The 15,829-nt window shown below is 44.8% G+C and overlaps 1 protein-coding gene across 1 annotated transcript in view; it reads left to right on the top strand.

Annotated features, from left to right (window-relative positions):
- Positions 1-15,829, top strand: part of RPRD1A (regulation of nuclear pre-mRNA domain containing 1A) — a 478,282-nt gene that overhangs the window by 355,976 nt on the left and 106,477 nt on the right. The window lies entirely within an intron of this gene.

Raw genomic sequence — 15,829 nt, 5'->3', positions numbered from 1 at the left:
TGTGGTCTTTGGGCTCATACACATGAAACGTTTTTTTTTGTCAGCATCTGATCCACATTTTTTGCACACTGTGTGCTGTCCGCATTCATATGCATTCATATTTATATGCATTCATAAATTTGCTAAATTTACTGAAAATTTGGAAAAAATCACTTTTTTCTCAATTTGAATCTCTCTGCTTTTTAGACACATAGTGATAACTCATAAAATACTTAATTAACATTCACCATATGTCTACTTTATGTTGGCATCATTTTGGTAATATTTTTTTTTTGCAGGAAGTTAGAAGGCTTAGATTTTAGAAGCAATTTTTGAAAATAAAATTTCCAAAATGAACGTTTAAATAACAGAAACCACCAACAAATTACCCCATTTTAGAAACTACACCCCTCAAACTATTCAAAGCTGATTTTATAAATGTTGTTAACCCTTTGAATATTCCACAGGAATTAAAGCAAAATGGACGAGGGTGCAGCTGTTTCGGAGGAGAAGGTTGTAGGGGTGTTTAAACTAGTGACTGGGGGAGGCTAATTACATTATAGGAGGAGAAAATAGGGCATATAGAGACCTGAGTAATGAAGCTCGGGGAGAAATGGAGGGAGGGACTAGAATGGTTCGTAAGAAAAGGTGTAGGGTAAAAAAAAATATACAAAAACTTCTTAACCCGGACATACCCAGAATTTCACCCAGGCCGCTCCTCTGACAAGAGCATCGGAGCAGTTCATGCTCCGACGCTCTCCTTTGCCCTGTGCTGAATTGCGCAGGGCAAAGGCATTTTGTGGAGTTCTGGTGCCTTCGGGCTGCCAGGCGGAGACTTCTGCCCAGCAGTGAGCCCGGTGACGTCATCGGCACTGATGGGCGGGCTTTAGCGCTGCCCTAGCCTGTAAAACAGCTAGAGCAGCGCTAAAGCCCGCCCATCAGAGCCGGTGACATCACCGAACACACTGCTGGGCGGAAGCCTCTGCCCGGCAATGTGTTATAGTAAATAAAAGAGCCCTTGCCCTGCTCATGTCAGGGGGGGCTGCCTGGGTGAAATTATGGGTATTTCCAGGTTCAGCTCTGAACCCGGACAACCCCTTTAATTGTGTGAATACTAATGCCAGAAGCCTAACTAATAAAACTGGAATTAGTAATGTGTAAGGAGGACTATGACATAGTGGAAATAGCTGAGACATGGCTGGATGATAGCTATGACTGGGGGTTAACGTACAGGGTTACAGTCTCTTTAGAAAAGATTGTAAAAACTGGAGAGGGTGAGGGGTTGGATTTTATGTAAAGTCTTGTCTAAAGCCCACCCTTTGGGAAGATATAAGTGAGCGAGATGAGTATGGGGAGACACTATGGGTAAAAATATATGGAGGCAAAAATAATAATAAAATTCTGATTATTATTATTATTTACTAGCAGAAGGACTCGGTTTCGCACGGGTATATTTCATCTATTTCATTTAATGTGCCTATGTCGTTAAAAGATATCGACAGTATCCACTATTGCAGTGACATCTACAGTACTCCGCCACCCTAACAGTGACCTCCACAGCCCCCCACCCCTTAACACTGACCCCCCACAGTGCCCCATCTCCTTAAAATAGGACCTCCACAGCCCCCCACCCCTTAACACTGACCCCCCACAGTGCCCCATCTCCTTAAAATAGGACCTCCACAGCAGCCCACCCCCTTAACTTTGACCTTCACAGCAGCCTGCCCCTTTAACCGTGAGTTTCACAGCACCCCACCCCCTTGACAGTGACCTCCACAGGGGCCCACCCCCTTAACAGTGACCTCTACAGCACCCACCCCTTAACACTGACCATAGGTTACAGTTCCCTCCACCATTCCCGTCCCCCTTAACAGAGACCTCCACAGCCACTGCCTCTTTAACAGTGACTGCCACATTACCCCACTCCCTTAACAGTGACCTCCACTGTACGCCGCTCCCTTAACAGTGACCTCACAGTACCCCGCTGCCTTAGTCCCCTCCTCCCTTAACAGTGACCTCCACACTGCCTGCCCCTTTAACAGTGACCTCCACAGCGGCCTGCCCCCTTAACAGTAACATCCACATTGCCCTCCCCTTTAACAGTGACATCCACAACAGCCGCCCCTTTATTTGTGTCCTCCACAGTACCCCGTCTCATTAACAGTGATTTCCACAATAACCCACCCTCTTAACAGTTACCTCCACAGAGCTCTGTTCCCTTAAAATGGGACCTCCACAACACCCGCCCTCTTAACTTTGACCTCTACAGCACACCGCCCCTTAACACTGATCTCCATAGCAGACCGTCCCCTTAACTGTGACCTCCACAGCACCCGCCCCTTTAACTGTGACCTCCACAGCATCCTGCCTCCTTAACAGTTACCTCCACAGAGGCCGCCCCTTTATTAGTGACCTCCACAGTACCTCATCTCCTTAACAGTGATTTCCACAACACCCCGCCCCCTTAACAGTGGCCTCTACAGCAATCTGCCCCTTAAGGCTAAGTTCACACGAACGTGTGTGATCTGTGGCCGTATTGCGGCCCGCAAATTGCGGGCCGCAATACACGGCCACAGTTCCGTCTGAATTCTGCATCACGGATGCGGACCCATTCACTTCAATGGGTCCGCAAATCCGGAATCGCGGAACGGCTGCACGGGACGGGACCCCTCGGAAGCACTACGGAGTGCCTCCGTGGGGTTACGTCCCATACTTCCGTTCCGCTAAAAGATAGAACAAGTCCTATCTTTTAGCGGAACGGCCAGATCGCGGACCCATTAAAGTGAATGGGTCCGCGATCCGATGCGGCTGACCTACGGCCGGCGATCGTGCATTGCGGCCCGCTATTTGCGGGCCGCAGCACAGGCACGGGTAACACACGTTCGTGTGAACTCGGCCTAACACTGATCTCCATAGCGGACCGTCCCCTTAACTGTAGCCTATAGCAGCCTGCCCCTAGGGTGGCCAGAGGTCCGGTTTTAGGCCGAACAGTCCGTCTTTCAGACTCCCTGTCCTCCGTCTGCCGCAGGGCCTGGACGGACACAGGGATGTCCTTTTGAACAGCTCACTCTCAGACAGCAGCACTGTGCTGTCTGAGTGTGAGCTGCAGGGAGAAAGTCACCCTCCCGCCTACCCCTGCAGCTGACAGAAGTTGATTTTTACCTTCATTTTTCAATCCCCATCGGCTGCGGAGTGGGAGGGGGCATGGCCTAGCGGGACCTGGGGGCGGGGTTTTTAAGTACGTCTTTTGAGGGTGGCCTGCACCCCTAACTGTGACCTCCACAGCACTCTGCTTCCTTAATAGTGTCACCCACAGCGCCCTTCCCCTTTAAAGCTGACCTACAGCAGTGAAGAAAAATTACTGGGTTGTTATGGAAACCTGGTGTAAAACTGTATGTATGTGGAGACTAAGGGCCTGCGAGCTTCTATTGGCTGATAAGGGACATGTGACCATGTGTATGGCGATTGGGATATGAAGAGAGAGACTTGCAGGCTTCTATTGGCTAATGTATTTTTTGGGAATATCTTAACTAGAGAGCTGAGACCCGGTCTAAAACCTTTCCGGACACCTGATATACCTGTTTGCCAAATTTCGTGATTGAAAATGCTACGGTGCAGATTCCTTTAGCAGACATACATACTCACATACACTCAGCTTTTTATATTAGATTATTAAAGTGCCATTCATTCCATAGCGCTGTAAATATGAAAAGGGGTATACATACTGTACATAATACAGACAATTGCACTAAGCATGAACAAGATGAGTTACAAACTGGTACAGAAGGAGAGAGGGCCCTGCCTGTGAGGGCTTACAATCTACATGATAGGAGTTTGCTATAAGCCTCCTAATATAACAGTCCACAGAAAATTTAGTAATAAGAAAATTTGATGAGGTGGCAAATCATAATGAGGTCGTTAGGCTACTTTCAAACCTGTGTTTTCCTTTCCGGAATTGAGATCCATCATAGGATCTCAAAACCGGAGAAAAATTCTTCAGTTTTGTCAGAATGCATTCAGCTTTGTTGCGTTCCCATGCGCGACACAAAACCGCTGCACGCAGCATTTTTGTGTGTGTCATGGGATACTGATCAAGACAGATCCAGCATGAAACACAATGTAAGTCAATGGTGCTGAATCCATTTTATCGGACACGAAAGAAAACAGATCCGGCACCCATTGACTTACAATGGTTTTAGTGCCGGATCCATATCGGTCATTTTATAGATAATACAACTTGATCCGTTTAGAACGTGTGCAGGTTGGGGACTCCTGGGATATAGTGACCAATCAATCCTAAATCTAATTGGGAGAGGTATACCTTATGGGAATCAAAGGGTAAGGAAAAAGAAAAAAACATGGAACAAACACATGTCTTCAGCTGCTAAGTGCACATACAACAGGTCAGCCAATTTCAATGTACAAAGCTGCTGAAGATGCCCTTTAACCCTTTCAAGACAAGGTGATTTTCAGTTTTTTTGCTTTTTACTCCCAGCCCTCCCAAAGTCATAACTTTTTTATTTATTCATTCACATAGACCAGGGATAGTGAACCTCTGACTCCTTTCCCCTCTGCCAGAGCATATAGTGCAATTTTTTATGAAAGTGGTCAGTAGTATGTGGGAGGCACAGAAAGGTGAGAACAGCACTGCGCTGGCTGTACTCACCTGGGGGGGGGGGGGGGGGTCTGATGTGGCCTGATTTGAAGCTAATGGAGGGTGGGGAGGATCTGATGGGGGTAAGCGTTTTGTAGTTATGTGTACTGAGCTGTATGAGGGCTCATTTTTTGTGAGCTGATCTGCACTTTTAATTGATACCATAGTGAGGTGTATTTTTTGTAGAAGAAGCAACGAAAAAAATGGTGGATTGGCTATTTAGACTTTTTTTCCATTTTGCTATTTTCCTCATGGGATAAATATTTTTATATTTTAATAGTACGAGCGTCAATACCCATGATGCATTTTTTTATTTATTCATGTTTTGTTTTGTTTTTCATTCTGGGGAAAGGGGGGTGATTTGAATTTTTATATATTTTAATTTATAAAAGTATTTTTTTGTCACACTTTGTTGTTATAGAACTATGAAAAAAAAAATCATTGAATTGGTATTCTCATAGACTCCGGTCCGTTGAAAACTCGGAAAATGCACCGTTTGTCATCCGCGACCTGTCCTATTTTTTTGACGGACAACGGTTCACGGACCCATTCAAGTCAATGGGTCCGTGAAAAAACACGGATGCACACAAGATTGGCATCCGTGATCCGTGTCCGTAGGCTACTTTCATACAGACGGATCCAAAGATCCGTCTGCATAAAAGCTTTTTCAGAGCTGAGCGAAAACTCAAATCCGACAGTATATTCTAACACAGAGTCGTTCCCATAGTGATGGGGACGCTTCTAGTTATAATATACTACTACGAACTGTGTACATGACTGCCCCCTGCTGCCTGGCAGCACCTGATCTCTTACAGGGGGCTGTGATCCGTACAATTAACCCCTCAGGTGCTGCACCTGAAGGGGTTAATTGTGCGTATCATAGCCCCCTGTAAGAGATCAGGGGCTGCCAGGCAACAGGGGGCAGACCCCCCTCCCTCCCCAGTTTTAATTTCATTGGTGGCCAGTGCGGCCCCCCCGGCCCCCCTCCCTCTATTGTATTAATATAATTGGTGGCCAGTGCGGCCCCCAGGCCCCCCCTCCCTCCCTTTATTGTATTATCATTGGTAGCCAGTGTAGCGCCCGCTCCTCTATTGTATTATCATTGGTGGCAAGTGTGCGCCCCCCCCGGCCCCCCCTTCTACTTGTTTTAATATCATTGGTGGCCAGTGTGCGGCCTCCCCTCTTTCCCCCCCGCCCCCCGATCATTGATGGCAGCAGAGAGTTCGATCGGAGTCCAGTTTAATCGCTGGGGCTCCGATCTGTAACCATGGCAACCAGGACGCTACTGCAGTCCCGGTTGCCATGGTTACTTAGCAATATAGAAGCATCATCTTACCTGCTGCGCTGTCTGTGACCGGCCGGAGCTCCTCCTACTGGTAAGTGACAGATTCATTAAGCAATGCGCCGTACAGACCTGTCACTTACCAGTAGGAGGAGCTCCCAGGCCGGTCACAGACAGCGCAGCAGGTAAGTATGATACTTCTAATATTGCTAAGTAACCATGGCAACCGGGACTGCCGTAGCGTCCTGGTTGCCATGGTTACCGATCGGAGCCCCAGCGATTAAACTGGGACTTCGATCGTAACTCTCCGCTACCACCAATGATCGGGGGGGGGGGGGAGAGGGGAGGCCGCACACTGGCCACCAATGATATTAAAACAATAGAGGGGGGGGGGGGGGCGCACACTGGCCACCAATGATAATGCAATAGAGGGAGGGGGGGGGGGCCGGGGGGGTCCGCAGACTGGCTACCAATGATAATACAATAAACGGAGGGAGGGGGGGCCGGGGGGGCCGCACTGGCCACCAATGATATTAATACAATAGAGGGAGGGGGGCCGGGGGGGCGCACACTGGATACCAATGAGATAATACAATAGAGGGAGGGGGGGCCGGGGGGGGGCCGCACACTGGCCACGAATGATATTCAAACTGGGGAGGGAGGGGGGTCTGCCCCCTGCTGCCTGGCAGCCCCTGATCTGTTACAGGGGGCTATGATACGCACAATTAACCCCTTCAGGTGCGGCACCTGAGGGGTTAATTGTGCTGATCACAGCCCCCTGTAAGAGATCGGGTGCTGCCAGGCAGCAGGGGGCAGTCATGTACACAGTTCGTAGTATATTCTAACTTGAAGCGTCCCCATCACTATGGAAACGCCTCTGTGTTAGAATATTCTGTCGGATATGAGTTTCACGATCTAACTCAAATCCAATGGTATATTCTAACATAGAGGCGTTCCCATGGTGATGGGGACGCTTCTAGTTAAAATATACCATCGGATTGGAGAAAACGCCAATCCTATGGTATATTAACTCCTGACTTTACATTGAAAGTCAATGGGGGATGGATCCGTTTGCAATTGCACCATATTGGGTCAACTTCAAACGGATCCGTCCCCATTGACTTGCATTGTAAGTCAGGACGGATCCGTTTGGCTCCGCACGGCCAGACGGACACCAAAATGAATTTTTTTTTTTCATGTCCGTGGATCCCTCCAAAAATCAAGGAAAACCCATGGTCGAAAAACGGTCACGGATCACGGACCAACGGAACCCCGTTTTGCCGGACCGTGAAAAAAATACTGTCGTGTGCCTGAGGGCGCTCTACCCAGTGGTAAACACTGGGATAACACTGACATGGAAAATAACTTAGGAATTTTAGAGATCAGCAAACTTAATTATAGAAAACCAATGCCAGACAGCTGCGTGCCAAAGGCCCAATGAGATCATAAGTTGTCAACAAAAGTGGCATTGATGCCCGAGATGAGAACATAGTCCTGACAACTTTACAAATCACTAGTCAGACCACACATGGAGTACTGTGTACAGTTCTGGGCTCCTGTGAACAAGGCAGACATAGCAGAGCTGGAGAGGGTTCAGAGGAGGGCAACTAAGTATAACTCGAATGGGTTGCACTACAGTACCCAGAAAGATTATCAAAATTAGGGTATTCACTTTGGAAAAAAGATGACTGAGAGGGGATCTAATAACTAAGTATAAATATATCAGGGGTCAGTACAGAGATCTCTCCCATCATCTATTTATCCCCAGGATTGTGACTGCGACAAGGGGACATCCTCTGCATCTGGAGGAAAGAAGGTTTGTGCACAAACATAGAAAAGATTCTTTACAGTAAGAGCAGTGAGACTATGGAACTCTCTGTCCGAGGAGGTGGTGATGGTGAGTTCACTAAAAGAGTTAAGAGGGGCATGGATATATTTCTGGAGTGTGTAATAATATTACAGGCTATAGCTACTAGAGATGGGTCGTTGATCCAAGGAGTTATTCTGATTGGCATTGGGAAGGAACTTTTTTTCCCGTTAAATGAGGAAAATTTGCTTCTACCTTACATGGGATTTTTTCCTTCCCCTGGATCAACTTGCAGGATAACAGGTCCGAACTGGATGGACTGGATGGCATAACAAAACTGATGTTACTGTTTTATTTTTATAAAACACTTTATTTATTTTTAATTTAACATCAATTTTTTTTAACTGATGACTACAGCGCTATACTATGCTGTACAGCCCTCACAGCAGGGCTGATCGAGGAAGACTGTGCAGCTTCTGCAGTCTCCCGGCCCCAGGCCGGAACAGGAAGCGGCATATCTCTTCAATAAGCTGTATACAAAGGGTCTGTGGACTCAGCATGGAAAAGAACGGAGGATCAGATCCATAGTGGACCTCTATCTCTTTTAAATTACCATTCACACCAGCAATACAGTTACCTTGATACACTGGAGCTGTTGTAGAAACTAGGGGGGTTGTTTACTATCCAGAAATACACTATGTTAGGCGTATTCCTTGCGCAAATTGTGGTGTAAAGGTTATTTGCGCTGGAATCTGCGACTTTTCCCCTCTCACACGCCAGGTACTACACCTGTTATAGGCATAGAAAATGTTCTAAATGTAAGCCAGCAAGGGAAGCCTGCGACTCTACATAACTTCGGCAGATCCACCACCAGCTATAGGGTTATTATGACCGCATTTAAATAAATGTGCCCCAAGGTTTCTTTTTGTCTACCTGGCAGTTTCCGTTTATAGTAATAGGGCAAGCTCTCTTTTAATAAAAGGGGGGTCATTTACTAATGTGAAATACGCCTAAATTAGGCGTATTTCAGGCGCAGATGGGGGTTCTACCGTTAGGAGGCGCCGATATCTGCGACTTCGCCCTGCTCGCTCCAGGGCATGGGCTGGCAGGTTCATCTCATTCATCATTTTCTACACCTATGAAATGGACTAAATGTCTAGGCGTAGAAAAATTGTCTAAATGTAAGACAGCTCGAAAAGCCATCATACATTTAGAAATGGCGCTGGTTGTGCCGAAGTTATGGAGAGGCCGGCGCCTCTTCATAACTCCAGCAGATCCACCTCCAGCTATAGGGCCTTTATTAAAGGGGTATAGGGCTTTATTAAAGGGGTTATCCAACAAAAATGCCCCCCCCCCAAATGCCCAGGCCCCTCACATAGATTGTACTTACCTCGTTCCCTGGCACCTGCATCGCTTTCTGATGCCCGCACGGCATCAGGCATACTTCCTTGTAAGATTGATTATGCTGATTAGCATACAAACAAAAGGATTTAATGTTTTAATTAACATTATGAACCCTTCCAGGCAGTATGCCTGGTTTAATAGGGTTGATCATGCTGACAGTGGCTCTACACTGCGTGCAGAATTATTAGGCAATATGAGATATTTTGACCACATCATCCTCTTTATGCATGTTGTCTTACTCCAAGCTGTATAGGCTCGAAAGCCTACTACCAATTAAGCATATTAGGTGATGTGCATCTCTGTAATGAGAAGGGGTGTGGTCTAATGACATCAACACCCTATATTAATGTGTGCATAATTATTAGGCAACTTCCTTTCCTTTGGCAAAATGGGTCAAAAGAAGGACTTGACAGGCTCAGAAAAGTCAAAAATAGTGAGATATCTTGTCAGAGGGATGCTGCACTCTTAAAATTGCAAAGCTTCTGAAGCGTGATCATCGAACAATCAAGCGTTTCATTCAAAATAGTTAACAGGGTCGCAAGAAGCGTGGTGGAAAAACCAAGGCGCAAAATAACTGCCCAATGAACTGAGAAAAGTCAAGCGTGCAGCTGCCAAGATGCCCACTTGCCACCAGTTTTGGCCATATTTCAGAGCTGCAACATCACTGGAGTGCCCAAAAGACAAGGTGTGCAATACTCAGAGACATGGCCAAGGTAAGAAAGGCTGAAAGACGACCACACACTGAACAAGACACACAAGCTGAACGTCAAGACTGGCCCTAGAAATATCTCAAGACTGATTTTTTCTAAGTTTTATGGACTGATGAAATGAGAGTGAGTCTTGATGGGCCAGATGGATGCGCCCGAGGGCTGGATTGGTAAAGGCAGAGAGCTCCAGTCCGGACTCAGGACGCCAGCAAGGTGGAGGTGGAGGTACTGGTTTGGGCTGGTATCATCAAAGATGAGCTTGTGGGCGCCTTCGGGTTGAGGATGGAGTCAAGCTCAACTCCCAGTCCTACTGCCAGTTTCTGGAAGACACCTTCTTCAAGCAGTGGTACAGGAAGAAGTCTGCATCCTTCAAGAAAAAATGATTTTCATGCAGGACAATGCTCCATCACACGCGTCCAAGTACTCCACAGCGTGGCTGGCAAGAAAGGGTATAAAAGAAGAAAATCGTATGACATGGCCTCCTTGTTCACCTGATCTGAACCCCATTGAGAACCTGTGGTCCATCATCAAATGTGAGATTTACAAGGAGGGAAAACAGTACACCTCTCTGAACAGTGTCTGGGAGGCTGTGGTTGCTGCTGCACACAATGTTGATGGTGAACAGATCAAAACACTGACAGAATCCATGGATGGCAGGCTTTTGAGTGTCCTTGCAAAGAAAGGTGGCTATATTGGTCACTGATTTGTTTTTGTTTTGTTTTTGAATGTCAGAAAATGTATATTTGTGAATGTTGAGATGTTATATTGGTTTCACTGGTAAAAATAAATAATTGAAATGGGTATATATTCTGTTTTTTGTTAAGTTGCCTAATAATTATGCACAGTAATAGTCACCTGCACACACAGATATCCCCCTAAAATAGCTAAAACTAAAAACAAACTAAAAACTACTTGGATAGGCTATCAATATCACATTTTAGGATAACCCATTTTAAAGGGAACCTTGTCAGCGGCAAAAGCCATCCCAAACCGCCAGCAGTACCTTCAAGTAGCCGGGCAGTGAGTTTTTGAATGATGATTTTCTTACTGCATTATGATGAGGCAGAAGTATGAAAAACTATCTTTTATCCTCCATCCGCGCTATTTTCCAGTCAGGCTCGAAGTCTGAATATTCATCACAAGTGGTCACCCACAAGCTTCTCTCCGACATTTTTCTATCCATCACGACGGGGACTCTAGTTCACTCCGTGTCACGCCTTTGGAGTGGGTACCTTACTCCTACCAAACCCTCTGCCGCAAGGAGATGTTTTGGATTTTCAAATTAAATACCCTGACCCCGTTCGGGCTGAATACATTTCTAGAGTATTCCAATTACTAAAGTTCCACCATTAAAACAGCGTGCTACTCAGATAACCAATATCTCAAAAATACTCAAAAAAAAATAATACCAAAAACCAAGAATACAATTCCTCTGAGTTAAGTATTCACTATACTCTGCATTTTTCGTACCAATACACTGTGCCCGATAACCGACCTTTTACCTACAGCTAGGTGCAAATACCCAAGGCGGAGTTCCATTCTGTTGTAAGGAAATGATCATGTGACCCGAGATTATTCTTTTATATGTAGTTTTATCTCATTGGTATCTGATTCCTATTACCTAACCGATTTTATCACCCATCTCTATTTATCATTTATTCATTATAAATTTTCTATGTAAACACAAATTATATTGTATTTAATCATGAACTACAGAATATGAATGGACAAACTATATTGTATTTAATCATAAACTACATAATATGAATGGAATCTATATATACCGATTTATATATACACTCACCTAAAGAAATTATTAGGAACACCATATTAATATGGTGTTGACCCCCCTTTTTGCCTTCAGAACTGCCTTAATTCTACGTGGCATTGATTTCAACAAGGGTGCTGATAGCATTCTTTAGAAATGTTGGCCCATATTGATAGGATAGCATCTTGCAGTTGATGGAGATTGAGGGATGCACATCCAGGGCACGAAGCTCCCGGTTCCACCACATCCCAAAGATGCTCTATTGGGTTGAGATCTGGTGACTGTGGGGGCCATTTTAGTACAGTGAACTCATTGTCATGTTCAAGAAACCAATTTGAAATGATTCGAGCTTTGTGACATGGTTGCATTATCCTGCTGGAAGTAGCCATCAGAGGATGGATACATGTTCTCATTCTGTTTACACCAAATTCCGGACCTCTACCCCAATTTGAATGTCTCAACGGAAATCGAGACTCATCAGACCAGGCAACATTTTTTCCAGTCTTCAACAGTCCAAATTTTGGTGAGCTCGTGCAAATTGTATAGCCTCTTTTTCCTATTTGTAGTGGAGATGAGTGGTACCCGGTGGGGTCTTCTGCTGTTGTAGCCCATCCGCCTCAAGGTTGTGCGTGTTGTGGCTTCACAAATGCTTTGCTGCATACCTCGGTTGTAACGAGTGGTTATTTCAGTCAACTTTGCTCTTCTATCAGCTTGAATCAGTTGGCCCATTCTCCTCTGACCTCTAGCATCCACAAGGCATTTTTGCCCACAGGACTGCCGCATACTGGATGTTTTTCCCTTTTCACACCATTCTTTGTAAACCCTAGAAATGGTTGTGCGTGAAAATCCCAGTAACTGAGCAGATTGTGAAATACTCAGACCGGCCCGTCTGGCACCAACAACCATGCCACGCTCAAAATTGCTTAAATCACCTTTCTTTCCCATTCTGACATTCAGTTTGGAGTTCAGGAGATTGTCTTGACCAGGACCACACCCCTAAATGCATTGAAGCAACTGCCATGTGATTGGTTGACTAAATAATTGCATTAATGAGAAATAGAACAGGTGTTCCTAATAATTCTTTAGGTGAGTGTATATATATATATATATATATATATATATTTTAATTTTATGTTTATTTGTTTATTCATTTATTTATTTTTATTCTTCTCGAATATTTTTATTCTACTCGATTATTTTTATTATTATCATTTCCATTTTTTTGTCTATTCTTGTCCATATGTTTATATATTTTGTATATATATATATATTTTATGTATGTCCTTGTGCATTTTATCTATATATATATATATATATATATATATACATACAGTACAGACCAAAAGTTTGGACACACCTTCTCATTCAAAGAGTTTTCTTTATTTTCATGACTATGAAGGCTTATAAACTATGAATTAACACATGTGGAATTATATACATAACAAACAAGTGTGAAACAACTGAAAATATGTAATATTCTAGGTTCTTCAAAGTAGCCACCTTTTGCTTTGATTACTGCTTTGCACACTCTTGGCATTCTCTTGATGAGCTTCAAGAGGTCGTCCCCTGAAATGGTTTTCCAACAGTCTTGAAGGAGTTCCCAGAGATGCTAGCCACTTGTTGGCCCTTTTGCCTTCACTCTGCGGTCCAGCTCACCCCAAACCATCTCGATTGGGTTCAGTCCGGTGACTGTGGGAGGCCAGGTCATCTGGCGCAGCACCCCATCACTCTCCTTCATGGTCAAAGAAGCCCTTACTTTCAAAAGTTTTCCCCAATTTTTCGGCTGACTGACCTTTATTTTCTTAAAGTAATGATGCCACTCATTTTTCTTTACTTAGCTGCTTTTTTCTTGCCATAATACAAATTCTAACAGTCTATTCAGTAGGACTATCAGGCTGTGTATCCACCTGACTTCCTCCATCATGCCACTGATGGTCCCAACCCCATTAATAAGGCAAGAAATCCCACTTATTGAACCTGACAGGGCACACCTGTGAAGTGAAAACCATTTCAGGGACTACCTCTTGAAGCTCATCAAGAGAATGCCAAGAGTGTGCAAAGCAGTAATCAAAGCAAAAGAGTGCTACTTTGAAGGAACCTAGAATATGACATATTTTCAGTTGTTTCACACTTGTTTGTTATGTATATAATTCCACATGTGTTAATCATAGTTTTGATGCCTTCAGTGTGAATCTACAATTTTCATAGTCATAAAATAAAGAAAACTCTTTGAATGAGAGGGTGTGTCCAAACTTTTGGTCTGTACTGTATATCTTTTAAATAATTCCTTTATACCTTATCTATGCATACTCTCACATGTCCATTTTATTGTATAATATATAGGGTTTTGGTTTTGTCTGCGTACTACCGACATTCTAATATGCCCCTTGCTCCTTTGGGCATTAATGTAAACCATCACGGGTTCTTGTTGACCCGCACTGTGCATGGCCACCAGGAGCCCCCACGTCACAGACGGAAACCCTGGCTCCTGTCTCTGGTAGGAACGCATCAGGTGCGCGCCACGAGCGGAAGTCGGGAACACTTTCGGTCCAAAACGTCCTGGCCTTGGCGCAATGACTCACAGTAGCCCGAATATTCTGGCAAGTAATCCCCATTAATAGATATACTAACTAGGTTGTTGGATACGTTTGCCACTCACCGGATTCCCTGGCTCTCGCCCCCGGTGGAGCGCATCACTTGCGCTCCACGGAGCGGAAGTCAAGGGCATTTCCGGTCTGATATTTTGAAGTTGTTAGACATAGTTCTTTTATACAAAGGGCAACCCTGAATATATGTTTCTAGCTCGTTCGGCCTACTCTACTCTATTATATATTATATATTCTATTATTTGTTGTTATGTTACCACTATTTGAGATGCTTTATCTGTAACTACAATGTGGAACGCATATGCGTTCCAAATACCGGAAATGTGGTCATACCACTTCTGGTCTTTCGAAAAACGCGCCTTTTCAGGGGTTATTAAGGTATAAATTCCTTTATTTCATTGTCATTTGGTTATGTAATGCTCCTGAAGAAGGGGAATTGTTGTCCCCGAAACGCGTCGAGCCACATATGTGTATTAAGGTGATTGATCAGAAGCACTGGATTTTGCTGCCTTCCATCACTACGACTCTACATGCGATCCTGGCTGGGGGTCAAGTCACAGTGTTTTATGCTTATCTGATGACTACCCCCCAGTGAAGTGAGTGTTACTTGTGTACTATACCATTTATACTATTATTATTATTTTTATATGGTTTTAGTCGGGGCCTTTCTCTATAGCTGTGTGTACTCAGGATCTTACATCCGGATTACTTACTATCTGTACTTCACGCTATTATTATTATGATACATATCTTGCCATTATAGTCGCCATCACTGGTGAGTGGTGCTTTCTATTTCATTTCTAACTGTACTGTGAAATGGGTGTCTGGGCGCTCTCTTTCCCTCACCTTGTCCCCTGGGGTCTATATTGCAAGTGATTGACCCTGTTCACACTGTAGATATATCACCCTGCACACTTATATACTATTCTGTTAATGTTAATTGTCTGTAATTACAAACACTTTGTGGAGCTGCCTCCCCCTCCCTTCTTTTTTCCTTTTGCACTATCCTAACCACCCCTGTCGGCGCCCAGATTTTTTCATTCCTTTGGGATACGTCGTGATCCCTAACGGGTCTGAATTAACTTGTGCTTTTTTTTCTGTTCTATATTGAAGTCAAGGGGGCAGAGCCTCTTTGCTTCAAGTCAAGGTAACCGCGTCCCCTTCCCTCTCCTATCCTGTGACTGACAGCTGGCTGTTCGGCAAAGCCAACCGGCTGTCGGGGCATAAGCGCAGTCAGTCACAATGAAGGGGCAGGGAAGGGGGCGCGGTTACCTTCACTTGAAGCAAGGAGGCCGCTGCCCCCTTGACTTCAAGCCTGACTGGAAAATAGCGCGGACGGAGGATAAAAGATAATTTTTCATACTTCTGCCTCATCAGAATGCAGTAAGAAAATCATCATTCAAAACTCACTGCCGTCTACTTGAAGGAACTGCTGGCGGTTTGGGATGGCTTTTTGCAGCTGACAGGTTCCCTTTAAAGGGGTTCTGCACTTTGTTTATACTGATGATCTATCCTCTGGATAGATCATCAGCATCTGATCGGCGGGGGTCCGACACCCGAGACCCCGCCTATCAGCTGTTAGAGAAGGCAGCGGCGCTATAGCAGCGCCGTGGCTTTCTCAC

The sequence above is a fragment of the Bufo bufo genome, chromosome 5, assembly GCF_905171765.1.
Source record: "Bufo bufo chromosome 5, aBufBuf1.1, whole genome shotgun sequence".
Lineage (NCBI taxonomy): Eukaryota > Metazoa > Chordata > Amphibia > Anura > Bufonidae > Bufo > Bufo bufo.
This window is presented reverse-complemented; position numbering and strand designations above follow the sequence as displayed.